The following is a 10,529-nucleotide window of genomic DNA, read 5'->3' on the forward strand; positions in this document are numbered from 1 at the left end:
AGTACTTACTTACTTTCTGATACTTCCAGATTATCCTGGCTCCTATATTTACTGTCCCAGTTCTAGTGTCAGACATTTCTTCAAAGAGCCTGATTCCTTTCAGAATGGCAGGAAAACTTACATCTGGCTGGTGAATGAACACATTGTATCTTGTCCCTCATTAGCAATGCTAGGAAGTACATGTGTGTATCTAACCTACCTACACACACCTAATTATAAAGTTTTCTATGTAGAACTGTGTGTATCTATATTAAACTAAACATAAGTTTACGTTGATGTCTCCACCCCTGATCTACTATCACAGGGATCATTCTAGCCTTCTCGCCTTGCTAATTTGTAACCTCCCACTTCAACAGTGAGAAACCTGGTTCCCACCATCTGCGACTTATGTAAGTCATTGTTTTATTCCAGATACAGACACTGTGGTTTTACAATTGTTCACAATTGCTTCTGTTGGAAAGAACTTTATAAAATGGAATCCAATGATGAAGTATAGTTCATTTGCCTTCAGCCTACAGATTCTATTCATTTTCAGAGTGACTTAGGTCAACACCATTTTCCCTGCACCTTCAGTGAGTTTTTACCTACATTTGTGTCTTAGTCCATTTTGTGCTTCTGTAACAGAATACCTGAGGCTGGGTAATTTATTAGTAAAAAAGGTTCATTTGGCTCCCAATACTTGTGGCTGGAAAGTCTGAGATTGGGCAGTTGCATTTGGTGTGGCCTCAGTCTTTTTCACCTCATTGTGGAAAGTGGAAGGGGAGCAAGGGGTGCACCAGAGATCACATAGCAAAAGTGAAAGCAAGAGGGAAGCCAAGGAAGCCAGACTCTTTTTAATTACCTACTCCTGCAGGAATTAATCCATTCCTATGAGAGCAGAGCTCACTCACCCCCATGGAGGACATTAATCTATTCATGAAGGATCCGTCCCCATGACCCAAACACTGTCCACTAGGCCCCACAGCCCCACACTGCCACATTGGGGGTCAAATTTCAACACTAGTTTTTGCGGGGACAAACTACATCCAAACCATAGTAATTTGTAGCATAAATTCTTTTTCACATGATGTATTCTGTCCTGGGATACTCCACATCCTGAGTAATTTTATTTAATTTGAATAGAGTTTGATTTACCCATTTGGCCATGAAATTCTGCATATTTTGACAAATGCATTGTGGCAGATATCCCACTATTAAAGTATCATATGGAATGCTTCAACCCCCAGCTCATGGAGCCGATGGCTTCCCATCTGTGTAGTTTGCTTCTCCAGTGTCTCATTAAACGAGGTCACACTGTGTGTATCCTCCTCAGAATGTCTTCTTCCCCTTAGCAATGTGCATGCAAGATTCACTCATGTCTTTGTGTGGGCTGATAGCTTGTTCCTTTCTATGGCTAAATAGTATTCCAGTCCATGAATGTACCACAATTTGGTTATGCATTATGGGGAGCAAAACCTTCCTCTTCTAACTTTGTTCCAGGGCTGGAGACCTTCAAATTAACTGACAATAGATATATTAGTAGGAGAGACAATTCTTGGCTTCTTATTCCACAAGTATCATTGTGGGACAAAATTCATCAGATGGCAGGATCCAGTTTATAAAGAGGTAAAAATAGCCCCAAAACAAGAAACAAGACTAGAATCTGATAGTCCACAATAGCTATAGTTTTCCTTTTAAAAAAACGTTTTTTGAGACAGGGTCTGGCTCTGTCGCCCAGGCTGGAGTGCAAAGGTGCAATCACAGCTCACTGCAACTTCTACCTCCTGGGTGTAAGCGATCCTCCCTCCTCAGCCCCATGGTTAGCTGGGACTACAGGCACATGCCATCATGCCCATCTAAGTTTTGTATTCTTGGTAGAGATGGGGTTTCACCATTTCACCCAGGCTGGTCTTGAACTCCTGGCCTCCCAAAGTGCTGGAATTATAGGCATGTGCTGCCATGCCTGGCCACGTTGTAGTTTTCCATTGAAACATGAAATTTCTCTCTGTAGTAACCATCATTTTTGATCATAAAGTAAGACTATTCTTGTTTTAAAAATCAGTCTAGTTTTGTTAGATTTTACTTGATTATTTACATAAGTGCAGCAAGAACAGGAGATGACCACATAGGTGCTTTCAAGTTTCTTTGCTGGAAGTTTTCATACAGAATCTCAGATTTGACTTTTAAAGGTCTAATTCAGGCTAAAAGCCAAGCTAAGAACATGCTATCAGATTTCAGCTGCAGTCCTCATAGCTTTGTGTGAATTCCTCTCCTCTTGAAGCCCCCAAAATATCCCTAAATTCCTGGGCCTACCAGGAAATGACCTTCTTTACTAACCTGTAAGGCTGCGAACCCTGTAATCTAGATATCAGGCTGGCTTTTCTCAGAGTGCTGTTGGGAATGAAGTTTTTGGTGTTCCAAAAAAAAAAAAAAAAAGAATTAACATGGAAACAAATGATCTCTTAGCGAGGCGAGCTTTACTTTCTGCATAAAGGCTGCTACTCAATAGCTGTCCAGCCACAAGAGCACACCAAACAAAGGAGACAGAGTTACTTATAACCTGACATGTCTACCCTAGTGCTGTGTCCAGTTTCCATTGGCTGGAATAGGACCTCACATTTTACACTTTACCTGATTGGCTGTTAGTTTAAAACTTTCTTAATTAGGTAAGGGGAATAGAACAAAGAAAGGAAAGGAAGTTGCCCAGGGATAGTTAAGGAAGCATCTCCAAATAAGGAATAGCATGTACTACGGGCTGGGGCTTGTCTAGTTCCTTCCAGGCATGCTGGAGCAAGCTAGGACAACTGGTTTGGAACACACACACACACACACACACACATAAAAATAGTGGATAGCTGTGACTTTATAATCTTTGAGGAAGAACTTTCCCATTTTCACAGTGCTTTGTAAGCATTGTCTCCATAAAAGTCAACCTTACTTCCTTAAAATTGCTGGTCATAACTGATCTTAGGTACACTTCCTAAATATGATATTCCAGTAAAATAACCAAAATTTCCAATTATGTCCTGTTATAAGGCGAATAGATTCTTACTGGACTTTTGCTAACAACTATATCATTGTGAAAATAAGAGTATTCAGTAAGGATTTCAAAATTCTGGAAAAATCAGGCAGGGAAAAAAGATAAATGCTTCATTTCTGTTTACAAAAGTATAATCTACTAAATTGTTGTAAGTTACACTTAGATTAAGAGAAAGAGATTTCTTAAATCCAGAAACTAGAACATTAAAGAACCAGCAGTGCTCCAAAAAGCTATAAAATTATAATCAATTTTCATCAGTTCATTCAGTGCCATGTAATCAATTCCAGTCTTGCTGGATCTTGGGTTAGCAGTGTCATGAACCCATCAATTTCTCAACCAGACTTCTGGAGATCTTCGCTGAGTCAAGTGCATGGTCTTAAAGTTATTTAAGCAATATCTTCAGAAGCCTATAACCAGAGTACCTGTCATGGGCTTTTCCGTGAGTCTCAGAGGGAGTCCTGTGTTGGAGATGAACATTCTGACCTGTAGCTGATTGCAGGAGCTTTCAGAAAAGCATCAGGGGGAAGTAATATCTAAATAACATAGAGTATGAAATAGCTGTGATGAAAGATCTGATGAGAGTTCATTATACCACAACTGACAAGGATATTCGATTTTTTCTGTGGCATACAACATTTATTTATTTATTTAGAGACAGAGTCTTGCTCTGTCACCCAGGCTGGAGTGCAGTGGAGCGATCTTGGCTCACTGCAAGCTCTGTCTCCTGGGTTCACGCCATTCTCCTGCCTCAGCCTCCCGAGTGGGACTACAGGCGCCCGCCACCACGCCTGGCTAATTTTTGTATTTTTAATAGAGACGAGGATTCACCGGGTTAGCCAGGATGGTCTGGATCTCCTGACCTTGTGATCCACCCGCCTCAGCCTCCCAAAGTGCTGGGATTACAGGCATGAGCCAGTGCACCTGGCACAAAATTTAAAATAATAATTGGAATTATGACTCGTTACTCTATACTGGCACATAGCATGGATAAGGAGGACATTGACACATTTCCAGGAATTTTATATAATTTCTGAAAACATAACATTTTACCCATACAAATATAACACAGGGAAGATTAGGTATCTCTTTTTATTTGTATCTTATGTATCATTTTCGTTATAAAATATACAACCTACTTGTGAAACATGCCCTACTTTTCTTGCATGCTTTGCATAGAGTTGTTTCTAGTTATTCTATTATGTCTAGTAGTTTTATTTACATATATTGATTATAATTTTAATACTTAGTAATCTCTTATTTTCCAGAGAAAACTATGAAGTAGACAGTTATAAACTGTCGTATATTAGCATTCTATAGTAGGTTAGAAAATGTAGGAATATACCATCTCCCAACATCTAGAGGGATGTGTTTCCTCATAATACAATTTCTCAGTGTGGCAGAAAGAAAGATATTTATTAATGGGCCAAAATATCTTTAGTCTCTCTGTAAAAATAGGAAGCCAAAAGTATATAAACTTGAATTATTTATGTTCAGTAATTAACGTTTTAGTATTGTATCTTATTTATAAATGGTCTAGATATTTAAGGCAAATCTTTTACTTAGCTTAACTTTAAGGTTAAAAATTACCAAAAGTACTTTGGAAACTACTGTTAGGCAGATTTACTGTAAACAGATTATTTTGGAAATAATGCTTTTCGCTTTTCACAAGATGGCGCCGAAAGCGAAGGAAGCTCCTGCCCCTCCTAAAGCCGAAGCCAAAGCGAAGGCTTTCAAGGCCACGAAGGCAGCGTTGAAAGGTGTCCACAGCCACAAGCCAAAAAGAAGATCCGCATGTCACTCACCTTCAGGCAGCCCAAGACACTGAGACTCCAGAGGCAGCCCAGATATCCTCGGAAGAGCACCCCCAGGAGAAACAAGCTTGACCACTGTGCTATCATCAAGTTTCCGCTGACCGCTGAGTCAGCCAGAAGAAGATAGAAGAAAACAACACGCTTGTGTTCATTGTGGATGTTAAAGCCAGAAGCGCCAGATCAAACAGGCTGTGAAGAAGAAGCGCTATGACAGTGATGTGGCCAAGGTCACCACCCTCATTTGTCCTGATAAAGAGAAGAAGGCATATGTTCAACTGGCTCCTGATTATGATATTTTGGATGTCGCAACAAAATTGGGATCATCTAAACTGAGTCCAGCTGGCTAACTCTAAATATATGTGTATCTTTTCACCATAAGAAAATAACGTTTTTCATAAGAATGACAAATTAATTAGAATCAAATCTATAAGCTTTAAGATTTTACATTTCTAGTAAGTATAATATTAGCTTATTTGACTAGAACTCAAGCAGAATAGGAATTTATGTTTGTTTTATATTCAATAGTGATACCTTTGAAGACATAATTGTTTTATTACACCAAAAATATTATATTAATCTTATCTAACTAAGTTTTATCCAAATCGTGTTAACTTAAAACACATTTGATCATTTCCTATATTTCTAGGGTTTGGTGAATATTTCTTTATAAATGCTTATTTTTTTCCAAGCCAAGTTAGAATAGAGCACTTTTAGAGGATTTTATAAATGAATTTTGCAATGTTATCTGGAGTTAGGAAAACATCACATATATATAACATACATTAATAGATATACAAACACAAATAGAGATTTCATAGCTTTCATCCTGAAATTTCAGCCATGAATCGGGCATAAATATTCTGATGGTTAATTTTAGACATCTACTTAATTGGATTAAGAGACACACATAGCTGGTAAAACACAATTTCTGGGCATATCTGTGAGGGTGTTTCTGGAAGACACTGAGATAACCATGACCCAATGTGGATGGGCACTGATATGGTTTGGCTATGCCCCCACCCAGATCTCATCTTGAATTGTAGTTCCTATAATCCCTACATGTCGTGGGAGGGACCCAGTGGGAGGTGATTGAATCACGGTGGTGGTTACTGCCATGCTGTTCCCATGACAGTGAGTGAGTTCTCATGATCTGATGGTTTCATAAGGGGTTTTTCCCCTTTGGCTCAGCACTTCTCCTTGTTGCTGCCATGTGAAGAAGGACGGCTTTGCTTCCCCTTCTGCCATGATTGTGAGGCCCCTGCAGCCATGTGGAACTGTCAGCCCATTAAACCTCTTTATTCTTTATCGATTGCTCAGACTCAGGTGTTTCTTCATAGCTGTATAAAAATGGACGAATACAGGCATCATCCAATTGGTTGAGAGCCCAGATAGAACAACAAGGAAAAGGAAAGGTGAATTATCTCCTTCTGAAATGGAAACATCTTTCTTCTCCTGCCCTTGACATCAGAACTTCAGGGTCTCAGACCTTTGGCCTCAGAATCAGAGTTACACCACTGGCTTCCCTGATTCTGAGTCCTTTGTGTCTGGAGTGAGCCATGCTACCAGCTTTCCTGGTTCTCCAACTCGGAGACAGGCTATTGTGGAACTTCTCAGCCTCCATAATTATGTGAACGAATTCCCCTAATGAATCTTTTCTTATCTGTCTATCTACATATATCCTATTGATTCTGCCTTTCTGGAGAACCCTGACTAATGTGATTACAATAACTACAAAATTCACTAGTTTATATAGAAGAATTGGTTTTTATCTTTGCCCCATTTTATATTTGTATTATAACTGTATCTGGAAAATGGAACAAGTTTTTTTCTTCTTCATATGAGGGCTAAAGCTTTTCTCTCACCAGCATTTTTGGAGATTTTTAAGGTTTTTTTTTGTTTGTTTTGACATATAATCTTATGGAGGGTGAGAAATAATTTTTTTTCTATTTTATTTTTCAGCCCCAGGTGTTTGCTTTTGCAGATTCTTCAGCACATTGAGAGCCTCCAAGGCGTGGAGCAGGGTGCCTAAAATTTCAGTGATTATAGGGAGTTGAGAGACTCAATTGGGAAAGGAAAGGTCTAAAAGGAGGCAATTTTGAAGACAAAAATTTTCTCAAAGGAGCCACTGAAGTTTGAAATAATTCTTAGTAAAGTCATCCAAACAGGAAATGAAGTGGAATTAATTCCATATTGGTGGAACACATAGTCAGCAGAGGTTTGAGAACGGAGAATTTAGTCAATTTTAAATTAGTCAGTGTAGGCTAATTTTTTCTATTTTTAGTAGAGACAGGGTTTCATCATGTTGGACAGGCTGGTCTGAAACTCCTGACCTCAGGTGATCCACCTGCCTTGGCCTCCCAAAGTGCTGGGATTACAGGCATGAGCCACCGCACCCAGTGAGAGATGTATTTCCTATAAAGGGTTGCAGCCTGCAGGGTTGTCCTTCTGACAGGCTGGGAAGCCTAGCCTCCAGCCAGAAGCCAGAAACAGATGCTTCAAGGAGGAGGTAAAGGAAATAGTAATTTATGCTGAGTGGAATGGCCAAATACATTTATTTAATAACCTCTAGGAGGAGTCATGAATATTTATGGAAGGAGAAATGCATGCATGCGCAATTGAGTTTCTTGCTTCTTCATGGGTCCCATGTACAAAAAATGGCAGTGTTAGCATGATCCCAGGGTGGAATTTTCAGCCCTCTGACATTAAAAGGTGAAGCAGAGGACATGAAAACTCGCTCTGTGCATCCTCTGTACACTGGCCAGAACCTCTCCGTCATGGGTGGTCTCTTATCAGGCAAGAAAGGAGAGGCTGATATCAGTGGTGGAGCCTTTGAAAGGGCTGGTTTCTGGTAAATCCTTAGGGAAGAAAGCCTCATCGTGTTTAGCAAAGGGGGGGTATAACGATGTGTAACTGACCCCCATCATCCCATCCTAGCAAAGCTGAGAACTCAGTTTTGAAAGTTACTCTGGGGTCCCCTCAGCCAAGAGTGGGTCTGTTCAGTCAGTTGGGAGCTTAGGATTTCATTTTCATTTGTCAGTGCTAATGGGAAAGCATACGCTGTCTCCATGGCAACTGAATTTGCAAGAAACTCCTTGGATGGGGTTAATGGCAGTTGTATTTTTCTGGGAGCTCTGCTTTAATTGGATAAAGTAAGTTCTGGTAAGATTTCTTCCTTTATCTTCGGTATCTCAAATGTTTTCATTTACATAATCTTTATAACAGCTTTTGATGTCTGAGTGGATTCCCACACAGTCATCTATTGTAAGACTTTCTGATTCCTTTTTTTTCCTTTGGTCATTATGAATAGGCCTTCTGTAAGTAATTGCATGGTAGCTTTTGTTTGGAAATAACATCAAAGTAGTTGTCAAAATACTTAGGAATGTGATTTTTGGATTGTAAGGTGAGACTTGTTTAGCATTAGAAAAAACTGCCCAACTTGTAATGGGGAGGAAAAAAATTTTCTATGTTTTTGGAATTCTTAGATGGGACCCTCTGTAAAAACCGACAGATTAAAATGAGAAAAACAGAAAAGTTTAAAAACATGTATACCTTATGGATACATGGGAGATACAGAAAAATGAGTAAATCTCCCACAGGTGACTTTCAGTTCAAGCATAAATACTATCTTTAACTTAAAGAAGATTTGAGGTGCAGTACTGGGGAGTTAACCAGCAAAACACAGTAGACAAGGGTAAGGTTTGTTATACAGAGTTAAGTCCATGCGTTCTCCATTGATAAGACTCTTTAGTGATTTAGTTATCCTTCTCTTCTTGGTGTCAAGAGAGGTAGCTTTTAAATGGGGATTTCCTTGATAGATGTAAATTTTCCTTACACAAGTGTAACTTCTACTTTGTTTTCAGAACTTCCTTTGTTAGAACTTTTTTTTTTTCAAAATAATCAGCTTGGAATAATTCTTAAGCCGAAGGGACATATATTGGGGTTGCATATGCTGGTTTCCTACCATTATATTTTGGGGTGGCATATTTTGGTCTTACACACTGTGTTCCACCAGCAATGAAAAGAGTTCTTGTTTTTTCTCCAGCAATTTGTCATTTTTTAAAGAGTTTAGCAGTTCTAAGACATTTAGACCAGCTGTGCTATCTCATTGTGGTTTTCAGTTCTCTATTATGTTGAGTGTCTTTTTGTATGTTTACTTGGCATCTGTAGATCTTCTTTGGTGAGGTGTCTGTTCAGATCTGTGTGCATTTTTAATTGGGCTGTTTAACTTATTGTTTAGTTTTAACAATTTTTATATATTTTGAATACAAATTCTGAGATCTGTATTTTGCAAATATTTTCTTCAATATGTGGCTTTTCTTTTTGTTCTCTTAACAAGGTCTCTTCCAGAGTATAAACTTTGAATATTAAGAAATCCACATTGTCATTTCTTCTGTGTATATCAACCTTTTCTGTCAGTTGTTAAAATTCATTACCAAACCCAAAGGCACATAGCTCTTCTTCTATAGTTTCTTCTAGAAATGGTATAGTTTTAGATTTTTAGTGTAAGGATGATTTTGAGTGATTATTTGTGTAAGTTGTAAAGTTTTCATCTACACGGATGTCATTTCTTATGGCTTCCAATTAATCATTCCCCCACTATTTTTGGGAAGGACACAGGATAGTGGGCTCCATTAGAATAGATAGCTAGACATGAACAGGAGGGGGAGCTCCTGAAAAAGGGAAAGCCTGGGAAGGCTCTCCTGGAGGGACCACCAAAAATTCACGTTAGTAGCATCTCTAGTGCTGGAGTGGATGGGCACTTGTCAATTGTGGGTAGGAGGGAGAAGAGGTACCTATGCAGAAAGAAACACCCTAGAACTCTTCTTAAGATGCCCCAATCATCATTCGTTCTGCAATAAAAATGTCAGAATATTGCTAGGTACATGCTGATAAGAACAACAAAGGGGACATTCTTAAGAGAAACCTGGCACCATAAGTACAGATTAGGGCAGAGAAGGACATTCAAAAGAGATGGGCAGGTGCAGTAGGTACAAAGATGACTGCTGTCAGCCGGCCTGTGAGGCGGGAAAGAGGCTGGTGCCAGAGTGGATTTGGATTGATCACCACACATGTACCTCAACCAACAGCGAGGAGGTCCCACATGCCTAAGTGGGGCAAGTCGGGGACCTAAGGCAGTAGCAGGAAAACCAGACAAAGAAAACAGGCAGAGACTTGAGACAGAGGCAGGAATGTGAAGAAGTCTACAATAAAATTCCCTGCACAGGACTCTTAGGCTGTTTTCATGCACGATCAGCCCACTCCTCCCTATTTTTCTACAATAAGCTCTTTACACTGTATTTCTTTTGAATGAAGTTATCTGCCATCTTTGTACTGCCTCTTGGTGAAAATCTTTCTTCCAAGTTAGACAAGAACTGGGACATCAGCTCTCCCCAGTAATAGCTCCATTTCAGTTTGAATTTACAGAACTGATGGGGCTTAATAACTGGCGCTCTGACTTTAAGTGGTGCAGGAGGTGGCCAGTAGCGGACCCCAGCCGTCACACCGGGAGCAAGAGGGCCCTGCATAGTCCCCATCTGCCTGCAGGTGGCATGCTGCCATGACACTGCCAGCAAGAGGGCCTAGCAGTGTCCCCAGCTGCCAGCAGGGGTATACGACGACTACACTGTGAGCAAGAGGGCCCTGCAGTGTCCTTAGCTGCCAGCAGGTGGCACACGGGCACCACAACATGAGCAAGAGGA

The 10,529-nt window shown here is 39.9% G+C and overlaps 1 pseudogene; it reads left to right on the forward strand.

Annotated features, from left to right (window-relative positions):
* Positions 1–1,377: 1,377 nt before the first annotated feature.
* Positions 1,378–5,388, forward strand: LOC129457587 (large ribosomal subunit protein uL23-like; annotated as a pseudogene).
* Positions 5,389–10,529: the final 5,141 nt, after the last annotated feature.

This window comes from Symphalangus syndactylus, chromosome 11 (genome assembly GCF_028878055.3).
Source record: "Symphalangus syndactylus isolate Jambi chromosome 11, NHGRI_mSymSyn1-v2.1_pri, whole genome shotgun sequence".
Lineage (NCBI taxonomy): Eukaryota > Metazoa > Chordata > Mammalia > Primates > Hylobatidae > Symphalangus > Symphalangus syndactylus.